Source organism: Hippocampus bargibanti, linkage group LG01, assembly GCF_051943395.1.
Source record: "Hippocampus bargibanti isolate YZ-2025 linkage group LG01, ASM5194339v1, whole genome shotgun sequence".
Lineage (NCBI taxonomy): Eukaryota > Metazoa > Chordata > Actinopteri > Syngnathiformes > Syngnathidae > Hippocampus > Hippocampus bargibanti.
In genome coordinates this window covers 9,824,642-9,844,053 of record NC_142734.1, presented here as the reverse complement: position 1 = coordinate 9,844,053, position 19,412 = coordinate 9,824,642, and the positions used below count along the sequence as shown (strand labels likewise).

Genomic DNA, 19,412 nt, shown 5'->3' with positions numbered 1-19,412 from the left:
GCTATTTTAAATAGGTGGGTTTTGAGATGGGATTTGAAGGTTATGATAGCATTAAAAGTATAAAGAATAATTTTAAAGTTGATTAAATCAATATGTATTGTATTGTAATAAAATAAATAAATAGAAGTCAAATAACAAATAACTATTTGCTTGTTAATAGGGAACATCAACACAACAAAGCATTTCATTTAACATCAAAGTCCAAGGGCAGTTTCAGCCTTGATCTTCCTCCCAAAAGCTGCTATTTCAAGGCCTGTGGCCATTCAACCTCAAAGATCTCTTTTAAATTGCTCCATTGGCTTTCAAATGGGGTGGATCCATTTTTTCTTCCTTTTAAATTTGTTGCTGATGTGTGTTTTTTTTTTAACAGTGTGGAACAGTGCTTAGTTTTTTATCATTATTTTGCTACATAACTAGATACTAGACTGTTCCTTTTCAATCATAGCAGGAAATGGGCTGCTTGAAACTATCTTCCCCAGTTTGTAATGTTAGTTTTAACTAGATGTGTCCAATTATCGTGTGAATTGTGATACTTGTTAATTACAAGTAGTTGGTGCATTATTTTCTTTCTCGCGTTCTTCAGAATTTTAATGTCTCCCTTTATTGTTTCTGTAAGTGAGTTGCCTTTTCTAATAGCCCTTTATATGCGTTGGCTTTCTCTGTTGAGTTGTTAAGGGTGAGGAAACACCTGTCAGTCATATCTTGAAGCAGACATTGATTGGCTGGCATTATGTTGGGGGTTGGCCCACATTGGAGTTGGGTGGTCTTAGTGAGCAGCGGTGAGGATGTGTGAGTTCTCGGCACAATGAAGGGAAATATTACATTCCAAAAATGTCCTGACGACACAATTGATAAATGTGCAGGTTGTGCCCAATTTGTAAGGAAATTGCTAACCACTGAAGCAGCACTAATTTAGCCTCCCGCTTCAACGCAAAGCACCGGCTCACTAACGTGACCACCGAAAGTGTTAGCAGAAGAGAGAGTGAGCCATACATATCAAAAGCTATTCGGCAAACTAAACTCCAGAACACCCCACAGACAAGACATCTGTAGAGTACTAGAGGTGATTGATGTTTATTTCAGCACTTTTACTTTGTCATGATAAACAGTGTTATTTCTGAAGTGATAACTTAAAGCATCGTGCTTTAAGAATCTGGTTTATTTATTGTTTATTATCTGAAGCAAGTTCAGTGTTGTCCAATTACATGGGACAGACCGACAACGGTATGCCCAAATTAGATTCACCACCTCGACAGAGGTAGACAACTCCTGTTCCTCAAGAGCCATATTTGCTCATTTTGTAGTACTATAACACACCTGATTCAATTGATCATGATTGTTTCAAGCTTCGAACTCGCTGATGATCTAAGAGTCAGGAGCGTTGGTGTAGGGAAGGATCCACCACGGACAGGATATGGCTCTCGAGTAACCGGAGTTCTCTACCCCCAACGTAGAGAAACCCAAAGAATAATTTTAGGGGGAAAATAATTATTGAGGACAGACTGAGTGCTTTTTGTTTGCTGCTGTGAAATGTAAATTTCTCCACTGTGAGACAAAGGCAAATCCAATCCAATCCAATACAATATTTATAGTCTCCCTTCCACTCCCTTCAAATAGACTGTCACTGTTGTTTACTAGGTCTCAGCTCCCACCGGACTAACACGTGAGAACGAGAGAAAAAGATAAGGATGTGATGTCGACAGTCGGCAACCAAAGGTCGTTCCGAAAAAAGTTCCTCCCTATGCTACTTTTCCAATTACCACCGTCACAGACTATCATACTTTTTGTAAAGACTAGAACTGTGCTGTGTCTTCATCCAATATTGTGTCATTCAGCACTTCAGTTGAAGCCTAATATGCACATCATATGAAAATCTTAACCACGTGCATATCACTGAGAACTTGCCAGGAAGTCGCACCCCGACAAGAGCACAATTTAAAGTGTCTGGAAGGCATTGTGTTTGCTGGCATGTCTGCCACCATGCAGCTACAGCTGCTACAATAATACTCATTTTTTTCACCTCATTATTACATTCTCTTCCACCTCTTCGCAGTTTACTATGTCCCATATCACAACCTCATACAGAAAAGGTAGCTGATAATTCTAATCATAAATACATTGCATTCACAGTCGGGATGTAGATCATCGTGCCCGGCCATTTGTAAAAATCTGCATCCATTGAAATGCACTGGAGGAAAATGATCACTTTCGTTTTATTAACCAAATGCTGATGAATATTAAATCAACAGTTTCAAATGTAGATCAAACCTCTAAAGATAGAGGACACTGATTTGCTGTGGCGACCCCTTGAAGGGAAAAGCCGAAAGGAAAAGAAGAAGAATGGAGAGAAATTGGGGGAGGTTGAAATGTTTTTAAAATGAAAAAAATAAATATTCAAACCCTTGTCAAACCGTGTGGATGCAGGCGTCTGCTGTACTTTTATGCAGGATATTTCTAAAGGCAACCTGTCAGATCACTTTTATTCTATATTTCTCTTTTTACCAAGGTGTGGTTGATGAGGAATGAACAGACATTGAGGAAATCACAGCACAAAGACATATGGAATGGGATGCAAAGAGGTCAGCAATGGGATGCCATTCACTTGGCCCAATATGCTGTTCCAAATCTTGGTGATAAGGTGGACGTAGCGGACCTTGGAAGGGCTATCAGGATATGCTGGAATGAGTGATGACACTGAAGCTGCTGGAAGATGATTTTGTATGTGCGTGTGCGTGCGCGTGTGTTCGTGTGTGTGTGTGACAGCAAAGAAATAGTGGCGGAGCTGTAGGAAGGGGAAGGCTGGATGAAGGTAAAACGACTTGAGGTGGTGGTCACGTAATAGACGGGCGGGTTCAGGCAAAGTTGAAGCTGGTGCCTCACTGGGCTGCATCTGGTAACATTTACCTCAATTGCTGCTCTGTAAATAGTATGTGCGTGTGTGTGTGTGCGTGTGTGTGCAGATCAGTTAAAAGGCATAAAACGAAGTCTGGATTTTTTTTTTACAGTGGAAAATAAGTAAAAACAAAGAGCACCCTTTCTTCTTCCATACACCTCCCTGTGAGGAACCAGTTTAACAAGCATTAGCCGAAAGCAAAGAAAGACATGAAACTACAGCCCCCACCCCCCCGACCAGCACCCCAGTTCGCGAGCGAAATTGTACAATGACAGATGCTGCAGACGCACTTGTCCGACAACAAATACCCAAAAAGATCTGCTGTTTGGCGAATTGTAAAAGACAAAAGTGTAAACACCACAAAGAAAAGATGGCACATATTGGAGAATTGAACGCATACATATGAACCGACGGATGCTCCGTGGACACCTGCCGCTTGAGAGAACTCAACTGTAAATCACTTCTTTTAATTGTCCTCACACCATACAAACATCATATTGTCCCCAGTATGTCCCCATCCTACTTTACACTGTAAATTTTACAGGATAACATGTATCTTCGACAGAATTGCTGTGACCGCCTGGTGCGTGGTGAATCGTATCCAGCCAACGTAGTTGAGAATAGGTTGCTGTCTGCGACTCACTGATCGAGTGCGAGTGTGAAGTGAGCTGATGAGCGTGACAGCCGTGGCTGAATATTGTGTGTTGTTTAAGACTGCTGGCCATCGGCGGATCTTAAAGGCACTTTACTGAGTGAGCAAGTGAGCAAGAGGTAGAGCGAGAGAGGTAGGGAGAGAGAGAGAGAGAGAGAGAGAGAGAGAGAGAGAGAGAGAGAGAGAGAGAGAGAGAGAGAGAGAGAGAGAGAGAGAGAGAGAGAGAGACAGAAAGACAGAGAAATGCAGAGCCAAAGAGAGAGAGAGAGAGAGAGAGAGAGAGAGAGAGAGAGAGAGAGAGAGAGAGAGAGAGAGAGAGAGCAACAGAGAGGAAGAGAGAATAAACACAACGAGAGAGACAGAAATTAAAGGCAGAGAGAGAGAAAGACACAGCGAGAGAGAAAGACACAGCGCGAGAGAGAGAGAGAGAGAGAGAGAGAGAGAGAGAGAGAGAGAGAGAGAGAGAGAGAGAGAGAGAGAGCAACAGAGAGGAAGAGAGAATAAACACAACGAGAGAGAGAGACAGAGATTAAAGGCAGAGAGAGAGAAAGACACAGCGCGAGAGAGAGAGAGAGAGAGAGAGAGAGAGAGAGAGAGAGAGAGAGAGAGAGAGAGAGAGAGAGAGAGAGAGAGAGAGAGAGAGAGAGAGAGAGAGAGAGAGAGAGAGAGAGAGAGAGAGAGAGAGAGAGAGAAATGGTGACAGAAAACATGGAAGAGTTCCCTCAAATGATTTTTCGGACCTCAAAATGAGAAACACAAAAGAAGACTGATGGATCTGGCTTGAATAAAAAAAAGAGAAATGTGTGTTGGGGAATGAAAAACAAAGCCAAACCAGGGTCTTTCTTCAACTGACTAGCTAAATATTTTAGCAGAGCCTACACAGCCACATGTGTAGGGGTCCTTTGATGCCTGTTGCAATATTAGCAAAAATACGTGTGCGTGTGTGTAGGTGTGTGTGTGCGTGTGCGTGTGCGGCGTGCGCGCGCGCGTATGTTCGTGAACAGCATGTCAATGAAGCGCTTCCTTTCCATTGGTCACTTTGGAGTAATTTTATCTTAGCCTGCGTGTTCTCTTGGAGCAAGCATCAGACATTGTGCGTGCTGCATGATGCTCAGTTCAGCGCTGGATGAAATGACCTTGAGCAGGCGCGGAGGGGTTGCGTTGCTGTGGTAACCAAGCCTCGCGCAGCCAGTAACAGCTGGATGCTAAAGCACGGCATGAATTTTTGTGGGTGTCTCCTTTTTATTACAGCCACTCTTCCCCTCTCATTTACCCCCTCCTCCTCTCACTCCTCTTAGTCTCTCATTCGTCATCTCGCTTACATGCAAATACAACACGACATAATCACACACACAAAGGAAAGCCTCCTTCCCCAATAACAATGACACCAACTTAGCTTGAGTATGCCACTTCAGAAATCAAATCAAGTTCTTTGTGTATATGTGAAAAGACAGAGCAGCCACGAGAAGCACTAAACAACAGGAATCCAGATCCACAGGCGACAAACAAAATCGCACGTAGGAAAAGCATCGAGTTGGCCACTTGACATTCCTCTCACAGGCAAAAATGAAAAGAGTGGAGGGGAGAGACGGGCTGTGCCGAATTATTCCAGCCAATGAAAGGAAATTTAACTTTTTGGATTTTTTTTCCAAATCGCTGAATTTTCACATTTACCGTTCAAATACTAAGTAGAGACGAGCGGTGAGGCACCAGCCGGCTGAGCCTCACCATGGATTGCGCAATGACTATGCTAACTGTGCTGGCTTGCTCTGCAGTGAGACCACATTGCTGTCCTTCTGCATATTGCTATTAAAGTGTTCAAACACTTTTAGTATATGAACTAAATTTCCACAGTTTAGCTGGTGTATATAATGTAGAGTCACTTTACAGTATAAACACTGTACTACAGTGTTTATTTTATGTTATTTTTATAAAAACTGTGTGCATAGGTGAGGCACACAGTTCTCCTGCCTCGTGACAAGGGGCGCTGGTGATTACAGATTCTTCTTGCGCCTCCTTGGCTGTAGAATAATATAATTAGTGAGAGCAAGCTACAATAAACAGTTAGCAAGTTAAGTGCAACCATCCAGTCATGTTTTTGTGTTGCTTGGCCTTATTTTCAGAATGGAGGATTACATATCTAAATTGAAAGAAATAGAGAGACTTTTAAAACTGTTGCATCAATAAGTTATTGATGCAACAGTTTTAAAAGTCTCTGAAAGTTATTGATGCCGTTCTTCAGAGGGAGCGGCGCATGGACTTCGTTTATAAGTCAAGGTAACACGATAATCACGTTTTTTTTTTTTTAATTCTATGCCACAGTTTATATAAAGAATGCTGACATGACATTTTAAACAAAACACGTTAACTGTTGCCAATGGAATGGTGAATAAGCTGTAGAGTTCATATGTTTGTAAATCTGACTGTGATGACGTCAGTGCCTCACCAGCCGTGAACCTCATCGCACGTCACTGGCGACAACAGTAATAAAGTGCAACATTACGCCTTTATTCGCTTGAAATAAGTCATACAGTTATTGTGATGGATAAATTACTGTCCTCAAATTCCAAGTTTGAGAGGCTTTGAGATTTTCACGTTTTTAACGTCCCATTGTCCACACAAATGCAAAATCCCACAATACTACAGGGATGAAAATCTTATAAATCATACAGAAACTTATTTTGTCTTACGTGACGGGCTGAGGAAAGTATCCTTCGAGTTTGAAACAATTTAAATGTTTTTTTTCCAGTTTGACAACACTTGCTGTGTTGCCCTTTTTATTTGTTGGTTTACTTTTTTTAAAACGGCAACAAGGTATTTTGTGGGTAAATTGTTTATGCTATTCCACTCACAAAATCTGTCAATGAACCCAAAGATGGGGAGATGTGTATGTACACAATGCTGCTGTTCGCCTCTTGACTGGTACTCATAAGAGGGAGCACATAAATACTACTCTGGCATCCTTTCAATGGCTTCCTATACATTTTAGAGTTCTTTTTACGATCTTATTATTTGTCTTCAAATTTTCAAAAACCCTGATACACATTCCTGGCGCCTCAGGTCTACTGACCAGACATTATATGTGCCAAAAACTGTTGCTGGTCCCACAATCTGGAATGACCAGCCACTGAACATTCGGCAAGCCCCCTCGCTGCCCATCTTTAAAACCTGTCTCAAAAGAGAGTGGCTGCCTTTCCAGCAGCTCATGTATTTCGTTTTTCTACTTTCCTTCCTTTCATCACTTTGCTGCTGTGAAATGTAAATTTCTCCACTGTGAAACTAATAAAGGCATATCCAATCCAATCCAATCCAATCCAATCCAATCCAATCCAAAACCACTTGTATTATTTGGCATTTGACTCAGCATTACTCCAACTAGATTGTGGTTTTACTCCCTGGTGCTTTCTGCTGTCTTTGCGACTGTGTTATTTCCTGTATATGATAGCTGTCCATGTTAAGAGCTTTGTTGCAGCTTCAGCTGTTGTTAAAGCGCTATATAAATAAATATGTGTTGTATTGTATTGCATTGTAAAACTACATGTGATGCCATGAAATGAAGCCAAGAGGCATCGACCACCAAACAGCATTAGAACAAAAAGAGTGTGCTTCAGGAAAAAAGACCCCTCCTCCACAGAGTGGAATCAATGTGAATAAGTGAAGATTAATTCCTCTTTACCACATCCTGACACATGGAGAAGGGGCCTCAATAACAACAGGACAACAGTTCACTTGACACATTGCGGCTTGGTGGCACAGAGGATAACACTGAAAATATCATGGAAAGATGAGCAAGAATGCAGTGAAAGCGATTCCGCAATAGAGAATGGCGCACAATCGACCAAGAGAAAACAAAAGAAAACAAAGCAGTGGAAGAATTCCAGGTAGAATTCCAGCAAGAGGCTCCACATGTGCCCCTCCTCCATTGGATAGCCACATCCTCCTCATTCTCACAAGCTTCCCAGGCTGGTGATGGGTGAGGTCCAGGCTCCTCAGCCCTGCCCCCAGCGCCTCACTCACTCACTAACATCCCCCGCTAACCTCTGTCCCCATTTTTCCCCCCACTTCAGCAAACATTATGCATCACTGTCACCCCCCTCCTCATCACACCATACACTTATAGCCAAGACCAGCCGAGACCTGGGACATAGGACAAGCACAACTGTGAATGGGTTAAAAAAGGGTGCGCTGTGGCGGACGTTGGTGATGGACTGTGCCACCATGCTGCTTCATACGGGAAGCAGGCAACCATGCCAGATGATGTGCAGTCCTCCTGTACAGCATTCACGTGGTTTCCAATTATTGAGGCCACTGCACGATTGATTAGTCCCTAATTAAATTAGTTTGTCCATTTTCAAAGCTCATCTTGAAAGATATTTTTATTGTTTAGCTTTCGACTCAGCAGGCAACTTGGCATTGTTTTAGTGTTGTATGGTGAGACATCAACCCCATTCCTAAATAACAAAGCCAAAACAATCATAATCTTATTTGTACGATAATCGACATTTTTCTATTGCACACTTACGGGTGACCAATTGCACGAATGCTTATACAATACAATACAATAGAGTACAATACAATACAATACAATGCAATAGTATCACTTTTGTCTTTTCATTGACATATTTTTATGATGATGATGATAATTATTGTTATTATTATTATAAAACCCTGCTCATCTTTATTAAGTTCAAAGAGTTGCTTATTCTGTAGCCACAAGGGGATGTAAGCCAATGTCTTCTTGTTCCGGTCCCAAGCCCGGATAAATGCAGAGGGTTGTGTCAGGAAGGGCATCCGATGTAAAAGCTTGGCCAAAACAAACATGCGAATCAAACCTCTGAAGATGGAGGACACTGATTCGCTGTGGCGACCCCTTCCAGGGAAAAGCCGAAAGGAAAAGAAGAAGATTGTATTGACTGTATTGGTGTGATTGTTTCGTTTAAACTGTCTTTACTTTTATATGTCAGATTTTTACTTTCCAGGCAGCTTTTTGTATGCAGCTATGCTTGTTTTTAGAGTGCCGGGTTTAAAAATACAAAAAAGCTAAGGTGAGTGGGTGTCAATTACACAATATACAGTAAAGTCTCGTTATATCGATATCGGATATATCGATAGTCCCGGTTATATCGATACTTTTTCTATGCACGCACGGAGAAAATTACATGCAAACAGGGTCGGATATATCGATAGTCCCGGTTATATCGATATTTTTTCGGACTCCCTTGAATATCGATATAACGAGACTTTACTGTAATTTAAAGCGTCCAAATCAAAAAGACTACCAATTGGATGTGTTAAGAACATGAAAAAAAGTATTCCTGAAAACTATTAGCTTGTAGCAGATGTGCACATTTCACCACCCTGATCCACCCACTGTTGAAAAGGACACTTTGATCCTCTCCTCTTTCATCTAGAACTGCTTCATAAAACAAAGAAGGTGCAGAACGTGCTTAACTGTTTGTGTCTTTTCTGTTGTCACATTTTTTGTTAATTGAGTTTTTTGTTGTGATTTTGACTTCAAGATGGCGCCGCGAGAGTGGCTGCCTTTATAGCAGGTCCTGTATTTTGTTTTTCTATTTCTTCCTTTCATCACTTTGCTGCTGTGAAATGTAATTTTCTCCACTGCGAAACTAATAAAGGCTAATTTAATCTAATTCTATTAACAAGAGGAAAGGGATGGTGTTTATTTTACTTTCGTAACCATCTTCTGCCGCCTCTCCGAGGTCGGGTCGCGGGGACAGCAGCTTTAGTAGGGAAGCCCAGACTTCCCTCTCCCCAGCCACTTCTTCTAGCTCGTCCTGGCGGATCCCGAGGCGTTCCCAGGGGAGCTGAGAGACATAGTCTCTCCAGCGTGTCCTGGGTCATCCCCGGGGTCTCCTGCCAGGGGGGCATGCTCGGAACACCTCACCAGGGAGGCGTCCTAGGGGCATCCTAATCAGATGCCCGAGCCACCTCATCTGGCTCCTCTCGATGTGGAGGAGAAACCAAATGAACATTCGTTTGGCAATTTGCATACTCAGCCAATCAGAAGCCTGCTTCGGACTACACCCTGACTGAAAAGTGTACTTGAGAGTTTTGAAAGCCGGTTAGAAAGAGGAGTGCACGTAGCTTTGAACATGACGATAAACGACAACTGGAGTGAAATCTTCAGTAAGGGGTTATTTACTAAAAATTAAGCAAGGGGGCATTTGTGGTCGGTTCTTCCTTAATTTGAGAAAATCCTTTATACTTTGTAACTATGTGTTTTTGTTTTTGTTTTGTTTTGCTATTAGTCGTCTTATTGTGTTTCAAATTGTGAAAAATCGGGCTGGCAACTTTTCAGAGTTGTCTGCCCGGGTGTCCACTAACTTTTTGTCATGAGTTTCAGACACTGGTGAGGGACATATATAGCCTATCCCAACTAACTTCAGGCATTAAGCAGGGGAAATCCTCAACTGATTGCCAACCAATCACCGGGTACATATGGTCAAACAACCCTTCAAAATCACATTGCGGGACAATTTACAGTGTCCAATTAACCTACCATGCATATTTTTGAAATGTCGGATGAAACCAGAGTACCAGGTGAAAACCCACACAGGCACAGGGAGATCAAGAAAACTGGACATCTGGATGGATGAATTTACATTTGAAGAAAAAAAAAACATTTCCTTCTGAATGAAAGCTCAACGTTCTTGATCATAAATGTCAAAGTACATCACACAACTCCACAGGCACACAAAATAATCATATTTACCCCTGAGAAAATGATCCATAAATACTGTGCATACTGAAGTCAGTGCACATCACACATCTTAGTATTGTGTGCTTCTTTTCTGCTACAACCTGCTTCTTGTGGCTATTCATCTGCAAAGTAGAAATTAAGCCAAGAATGTCAACCAATGAAAACAACACAAAATGTATTAAAAATAATTCATTCTCACAATTTAGCTGCTCACACTTACTTGATATGCATCAGCTTTACTCCTTTCTGAGTGACTTAGAACGTGGGGATGAGACAGTATCATAAGAGCTCATATGGCAAAAGGCTTTACGTGCACATCCAAACATTATGACTGAATGACAGAGGTATCAAACAAGAGACCTGCGGCGCAACAGAAGTGTTGATGCACGGCTGCTCTGCTGCCCCCTGCAGATTTGCACCGAGGAAGCGTTCCGGTTGATTGAGAAAATGACATACTGTACAGCAGACACTAAAAGGATAAAGTAAAAAAAAACGACCATGTACACTATTTCACCTCTGATCTTTTTTTGGCGAAGCATGCCGATGCACAATGCACAAACATGTACTTTAAGTACTTTTTCATTGCTCGGTACGGCGAAGCGATTCCGGCTCTTGCAGACATACAGCATCTTTCCACAAATCGCATGCTTGCACCAGCAAAACGCAGGCTCCCGGGCTCTGTCAAAGCAACGCGCGCAGTTCACAATATGCACAATCGCGGAGCAGCGAACCTTTCACTCCCTTACCGCGCCGTAGACAGTCTGACTCGAAAGCTGCCAGCCGACCGTCGCTGTCAAATGCCGCGACCAAACATTCACCTCTCGTCACACGCAGGTCGCGTGCGTGTTTGATTTTTAAACATAAACTTCCAGACACGTTAAGCGGAAACACTTGCCACCAGCGGCGTGTGTGTGTATAAACTAGGCAGGTCGTATGAAGTTCGCTTGGTGAAACAAAGATGCAAGAGGATATACGTTTAATCGTTTTGCAACGTTAGAAATGAAATGTTTAGTGTCATTTCCAAGAGCGTACACTATGCCCTCCGCACCGTACCGATTTGCGTGCCTGCCGCAGGGAACACGAGTATGCGTTTCCGTCCTCTATCAATCGCACCGTAAACCAAATGCCAAAGTCACGTCAAATTCGTGTCTGACTGTCAGAAAACATATGTGGAAGGCCTTACCTTAAAAACGTATATGTCTACCGGATCGATAATTTCGCCTTGACACCATTAACTCTCCGCCATCTTCGGCACTGTTTGTTTAAATGGGAAACACTCCCGGAGCGAAACGAAGCCAGTTCTGTAAATTGAGGCGTTGCAGGCGGTTGTGGGTAATGAAGTTTGCCCGGAGAAATTATTTCGGCTCTCGCCTTGCTGTTTATCCCGGAAATGAACTTCAGGCAGACGACTCCACCACGCCGGGGAGAGTAGGGGAGGTGAGGGTCTCACGGGGGGCGTTCTCTGCCTGTCTCGCCGCTTGCAGACGGGTGTCAGCGACTTCAGCAGGTCGGCCAAAGGTGACAAGGTGTGAACCATCACTTGACCTCCAGACAACTGTCAAAATGTCTGGCTGATGAGAAAAAAACAGTTTTGTTTTTATTGATGGCCAATGATAAGTATGAGACTGATGCATACTGGATCTAACAATATTTTAAAACAAACTAGTCAAATAGACAATATAAAGATTTGGGTTAAACAAAAGCCACAGCATTGGATGTGAAATTTAACCGAGTAACGACAGCAATGCGATGAATAAAACAATACATCGGGTGGAATCATAAGATTATTAGGACCTGCATATTTCCCTTTGTTTACTGTTTGCTACATTATTGTAAAAATAGCTATTAAGCAAAAATGCATTTTTCATCGTAAATTATTCCTTTTTTACATCCTATCTGTGAGCTATGTGTCTGTCACTAATTGTGTTTAATCAACCGCATTCGTCCACAGTTTGTCACGTTTGTCATTCCTAATCAGATGTAGAACAAAAATGTCAGTTTATATTTCGACAAAATCTGCGCCAATGTAAAAAATACAATCTTCTAATATAATTAATTCGTATTAAGACATTTTTCAAAGCCTGTGTAACTGATCCACTTTGAAGCAAGGAACAAAATAAGCACGCGTTGTTCTTTTTTCCAGTGTAAAAGCCTCTCTTGTAATATAAACTACCACTCAAAACAGCTAAAAAACAGCATTCAGTGCACTGTTTTTGTACCCTTTTTTTCTCAGAAAAATCAACTCACTCCAAATATAGACATTATTTTGTTACTCTGTTTGTCCTGCATAACATTTAAAAATTGCAAGCAAACAAAAACAACCATTTGGCCGACTTACATAATATTGGGCAGGATCCGTACCATTGAATTGGATGTACCTTTATTCGTCTCACAGTGGAGAAATGTACATTTCACAGCACCAAAGTTATGAAAGGAAGAGGAAAGGAAAAAAGAAGTAGAACACAAAATACAGGAGCTGCTGGAAAGGCAGCCACTCTCGCGGCGCCATTTTGAAGTAAAAAAAAATAAAAAAACTACATAATTAATATGACAACACAAAGACACAGAGAGTCATTCCTTCTTCAGCACTTGCTGTACCCTCTTTGTGACATGAAGCGGTTCTAGATGAAAGAGGAGAGCACAAGAGAAAGTGGAAAGCACAACTCAGACACACACACACGCATACACAGCTACTTTTCCACAAAATATCATAATGTATTATTCAAAATAACTTTGTGATAGTACTCACCATTAGCATGAATGGTTTTCCGTTCCTCACGAATGGTAAAAATCCAGCCAAACGATCGGAATGAAAGTCAACTTGCCAGGTCCGTACGCAAAGTGTCAAATTGACATTATTATTATTCAAACGATACTCATCACCATTTTTACTCGTCGGGCTTATTTAGTAAGGGGCGTTTACCTGTTTCGACATCAACGGCTACCATCCAATCAAAATTGCTCATTGAACATCACCGGCCACCTTAGGTCAGTATCATCGAATAAAAATTGCACTTTCCGCAAACTGCAGCCTAAACAGGAAATGAACAGCGAAAAACAAGAATATGTATTTTCTATTATCTGCGAGCCAGATGCAATCATCAAAAGAGCCATATATGACTCACGAGCCATAGGTTCCCTACCCCTGCCTTGAAGGCTTGTAAAAAAAGAAGAAGAAAAAAACCAAAACAAGATACAATAAGATACGATAAAAACATTTATTTGTATCACAATGAAATCAAAACGCCAAGAAGTGTGTGTGAGGGTCACCAGTTGTCCACCCTTTTTTAGATTGCCTGCATTGAAGAGGTGAGTGCTGTTTATACCTTTGTAAAATGTGTTATTATTATACCTTTGTTTATTTACTGCAGTGTTTCTCACAGGCATTTATTTTACATTACAAAATCTCATGGCATACCACAAACAAAAAGGAAAGCTGAAATAAGCATGGTGTCATCTCAATTTATTCACAAATGTATAAACTCAGATTGAAATTTGGACCTGTTTGTTTTGCATACACGCACATGGAGACATGACTTTTTGGGTTGTTGTACGACTGTCAACAGGTTTATATACAGCAGTGATTCTCAATTGCACCCCGCCAACTCCTGCAGGATGAAAAGAGCATTTCGCTCGAACGCCAAATACTGTCTTCACCATAACCTGTAGTATCTTTTGTCTCTAATATTGAGTCACCCAGCGATTTGGGAAGGGCTGAAGTAAAAGTTAGTTGTATCTTCTGTCATCTGATCTTTATCAAATTACTTTTTACTATACACACAGCTGTCATCGATAAATGAATAGCTGGAGATGAACCGCTACAGCTGTAATTCAGAAATAATCGTTTTCAGACAGATCGTACCTCATGGCACCCCTGATAATCTCCCGTGACACTCTGAATGTGAAATTCTGATTCCCTATATCGTTATAAACTACAGTATATTTCTGAAACAGTGGCAAACTGAACACATCATAAAATGCCACGATATCAATGGTACTTACTGATCAGCATTATGATTGATAACATTGTTCTTTTGAATGAACTTTAACTCAATATGTTTGTGTAAATAAAACCTTGTTTTGTAATTATATGTAACATTGACAAATTAAAATAGCTTCAAACTGTATGTGAAACAATCAGACTATGTACGCGACTGACCTGTCTGGGATGTTTCTTATTGATTTATTGCATGGTACACAAATATTTGTTTTAATGGGAACTCACACAGAAATGCTACATTTATTCAAAAACCCTTCGCCGTTTTCGGCTCTCGATGTGTTTGACCGGAGGGACTGTGGCTCCTCCAGGCCAACCATCTCTTAAAGATGAGACCCATATGCAAGCTCCATATGCGAGCTGGCGGGTCCAGTATGGAGAGCACTGACGTCTTTGCCAGGTGGCCTATGAATTGGAACCCATCGGCACAGCGGTCCAAACACTGCCAAGATACGCTAACCAAGGGACAGAACGCAGCAGGAACCGTCACCATGGTGATACCAGAAAGACGAGAGTGCAGATAGCTGGATAGAAGACGCACATACAGGCACACACAGTCAATATATCCTGTTGTGACAGTGACAGTGTAAAGGCAAGAGAATGAGAATTGAAGAGAAGGGTGAGAGAGAATTGCAACAATATGATGAGATAGTGGCATTTAGTTTGGAGTAAGGACCAGATCATAGATAATGATAAATACCACCTATTTCCTGGAGAGGGGCCTCGGTGGGAACATCAATAAGTGGGCAAAATCGGAAAAGAAAAGAAAGAAAAGAAAAGAGGCTTTGTAAAAAAAAGTAGTGCAACATGTCGAACTGTGCGGAAGTATGTCAGAAAGTTAGCAACGAAGAAAGTATCGGACCTCAGAAAGTAAGGAAATATTCAAATGGGGGTTGTGGTGAAGGTTTAAAGTAATTAGCCTTGTGGGTCAGGCTTAATTCATCAGGCAAAATGAAAGGGTCTGCCAGGAAGAATAAAAAGAGATTAGTGCATAACTCATTGAGGGATTCAGAAATGTGACTGCTCATGGAAAGTAAATTTACACAAGAAAGATTTTTAGAGTTTAATACTAAGAGTTTGAAAATGTGCCTTAAAGTGTATTTTGAGGTCTTGATGAGGAAAGGAAGCTTTTTTTTGTCTAGTCTTGTATTTGCCCCCAAAAAACCTCTGGTACATTTTAATGCATAGTGCTATGTTAGTAAGGGATATCTAAACATGTTTGGAAGTTATTAACTGCGTGGCGCACCATTTGAGTCATACATCAGATGGCTATGCCAGATTGCTTACCTATAGGTGAAAATCAGTTGTTTTTTTCTCATTTTCTCAAATCATCATAGAAAAGATGTTGCCCCCACACTTCCTCATCTGACAGCGAGACATTCTGGGATCTACCCGACCGGTTAAATGGAATTTGCATGTTTTGCTCATGTCTACATGGGTTTTGTCCGGGCACTCCAGTTTCGCTCTCACATTCCAAGAAGATGCACGGTAGGTTAATTGATCACTCTAGATGAGGGGTGGACAAACCTTTTGGCTCAGGGACCAGATTGATTTTCAAAATTTGACAGGCGGGCTTGGATACGGTAACCACCCCCCCACCCCCCCAAAAAAAAGGAGATATGTTGACAGTCCATATCAAACATCAACTGATCAAAACGAATTAAATATGTCTAGACTTTTATTTATGAGAACAGTGAAACAACTATGCTACAGTATATGTCCTGTATGAACATCCAAGTATGTGAACAACATCCATATGTGACAACACAAGCAACACTGTGCATGTGCGTGTGTGTATACACAATGTACACATTGTATTTTGAGGAAGAATTTCTCTTCATGAAAGGAACAGTAGCTGTTTTGCTGGAGTTTAAAATCAAATTGAATTTTCTAAAATTTGCAAAATTCAACAGTTATTACTGCTACATTTAAATATTAGCAGGCTGGCTTCAGGTTATGATACCGATGAAAGAATATCTTACTTTGTTCACCAATGTGGCATTCATTGTCTCCCAGTGAGGGTTTGGGGACTAGTGGACTGAGGTGTGGGAGGGTGAGAAGAAGAAGCTGCTTAAAATTCTGACCAGGTAGAGATGAGATTTCAGGAGGATAGTGAAACAGCTAATGGACGAACATGAAAACACAGACACACACATACATTTCAGTTTCAACATTGACAGCACCTCATGTGGTTACCAACAGTGCGGTGAAATTTAAAAGCAGCTGGACTGGTACAAAATAGAACTCGGGTATGATTCAACCAAATATATGGATTGTTTTGGGGACGGTTCTTTACAGTTATACAAATGATTTTAATCAAATGATATTGAACAATTATGTTCTTTCCGGCTTAATATCATCATGGATGGCATAAAACATGCGTCAAAAGCACAATAGCCTATTGGAATGCAGTTCGCGCTCAAATGAGTAACCACTCCCTGGTCCCCAGTGATGCTCTTAGTTGTCATGGTAACAAAAGCCCTTTGTTTTTGTATGTCCAATTTTTACTATGTGCACCGCGATGGTTGCTTTTAATCTGCTCTGTAACTAAGGGTGAGTTAACAACTATCCAAACAAATCTAGGTGATTTCAACCAATGTTATAAAAGTGGATAATGCATTCAGACGTCTTTTCACTGTATCCCATTTACATTTCCACCACTATAACATCCATAAATGAAAGTCAAGTAATTGACGTCATACATTTTCCATTTAATAATTTTGCTTACAACTAACACCTTTATAATGTAAACTTCATTACAACTACCAGACCTTTCCCACTAAATAGTGAAAAGGTCTTTGTTAGGATGAGCTGTGGGAAACTAACTCCCAGGGCGACCTTGCTTATGAATTAAATGTACAGTGCGCGGTTCCCCGTTGCTGAGCAACGCTATTGATTGACTTGTACATTGTTGTACTTCCAGAGGCACCGCGTGGTCCTGAACACATGGTCTGAAAACATGCTCGGTAAACGAAAGCAAATTTTGCTATCTGTGACGGCTGATATTGTCTCTCATTTTCGAAAGGAAGTCTTCCCAGACGAAGCTCGACGAAGCTGCCAGTACATCTACAGACAAGTGCTGAAAAGTGAGTTCATCTTGAATGAAACTTGATCGTGTCTGTTTAGTTTCTTAGTTTTTTTTTTTTTTTTTTTTTTTTTGGGGGGGGGGGGGGGGGGGGGGGGGGGGGAGTGTGGTTCAAAATGTTGCAGTCAAACAAGCATGCAAACATAAACATTTATACAGTACTACTCTCTTCTAGGCCAACCATATTTAACACCCACTGTCTCTTTCGGCAAATACTGATAAGAAATTATGCATTTTCCACTTTTATTTCTTTTAATTCTCAACCATACCATCTGATCGGTTTGTTTGCCTGTTTTTGCATCGCCTCGCTTCATTGAGTCATGTCCCCTTAACTCCCCTCTTCTTTCTATTCCCTGATTTCTCACGCCTCCAGATGTTTCCACCCCCTCACTACTGCCCTTCATCGTTGTACACCTGCTCTCCTGACCACCTCAAACAGTACTGACTAGTCTTCTGGCCCACAAATAGCCGCAAGCTCATGAACGTCTAAGGTCAGATCCCTTCTACGGTTCACAGAACACTTCATGGGGGAAAAAAACTGTCTGAAGACCAGCTGCTGCCCATTCGCTCATCTCAGACAATCAGTGAAAACAATGCTAGAGGACTACAATCTCTTACAAGAGATTACACACACACACACACAAACACACGCACACACACACACACACACACACACACTTCCATCACAACAAATTGGTAGCTATTTGTCTGCAAGTCTGGGATTACATGTCCTATTAAATACAGAATGTAAAATGAGCTTTGTTAAATAAGAAAGTACTCCACTTTTAATGAAGTTAATTTATATGGAAATTACACATAATACTGACAATTCACATAAAGATTTATCTTCCTTACTTGGAAGGGGGAATTAATTACGAGGGCGTGCTCGCTTGTCTTTCATCTTGGGCACGCCAGATCATGTATGTTCGATGGAGAATATGCACGTGAACTCCCGTCCTTGTGACGACCCTGCAAAGCTGAAGCCTTCCATCTCTCCGTTTTAATTGATCCATCACGCTGTCTGCTTGGTCTGAAAAAAAGCCATGTGCTCAACATGTGCGCACGAAGCAGCATGTGTTTTCTTGTCTTGCAGAACTTATTCATCATAATTAATGAATGTAATTGTCATTGTGTCACGTCACTCAAGTTGGACAAGGTCGACGGACGCAAGGCCAACGTCAGAAATCACATCCTTTTTAGATTTATGACGAACAATGTAAAAATGATTTGATTGATCGGCATTTTAGGATTACATCAACAGAATTAAGTTACAGTGGTTGCTAAAACGTCGACTCTTTCTCATTGCAACAAATAATTTATTAAATACAAGGAAGCTCAGTGTTGCCCTCTACTGTCAAGAAGCAGGATTAAACGAATAAATCCCATTGCTTGAGTCCATCCACTGTGTATTCCGTTTATCCTCACGAGGGGGTTATCCTCACAATCGATCAGCGGGCACCCTGAACTGGTTGCCAGCCAATTACAGGGCACATCTAGATGAAAAGCCATTCACACTCAGGGTCGCACCCAGGAACATTTTAGAGTACTGTATTTCATTAACCTAAGCATTATTCTGGAATTTGGGAGAAAACCCATGCAGGCACGGGGAGAATGTGCAAACTCCACACAGGAAGGCCAGAGCCGGAATAGAACCGTATACCTCTGCATTGTGCTGGAAACTACTCCAGGGTGTCCCCCGCCCACTGCCCGAAGACAGCTGGGATAAGACACTTTTATTTTTTATTTTCACTTTGAGCTTTTTTATCTTTTCACTTTTATGTTCAATGTATAATTTTCACAAACAATGCCACAATTGGTTGTGAGCAGCCACCGACTGCATTTCCCCCATGCGTAACCCTAGCCTCTACTGTAGTGCCTTATGTGGTGTGCCTTAGATTTAGTAAACTTGTATATATTTCTATTTATTTACATTATATTTAGAAAATGTTTTCATTCATTGAAGGTGCACATTATGGTCCAGTGTGCCTTATAAATGTACAATACAGTAAAGTCTCGTTATATCGATATCGGTTATATCGATAGTACCGCTTCTTACTGTCATGA

General features: G+C 41.3%; 1 protein-coding gene across 2 annotated transcripts in view; it reads right to left on the bottom strand.

Annotated features, from left to right (window-relative positions):
• Positions 1–11,638, bottom strand: part of LOC148903016 (nuclear receptor coactivator 3-like) — a 62,960-nt gene extending 51,322 nt beyond the window's left edge. Inside the window, exons 1-3 of one of the 2 annotated variants that reach the window (XM_088995044.1) lie at positions 10,842–11,385; positions 10,487–10,735; positions 10,279–10,388 (exon numbers count right to left, since the gene is read on the bottom strand). The gene's annotated coding sequence lies outside the window, so the exon portion shown is untranslated. Of the gene's footprint in view, positions 1–10,278; positions 10,389–10,486; positions 10,736–10,841; positions 11,386–11,449 lie in introns of those variants that run through there. The other variant, XM_088995036.1, reaches the window with a different exon arrangement.
• Positions 11,639–19,412: the final 7,774 nt, after the last annotated feature.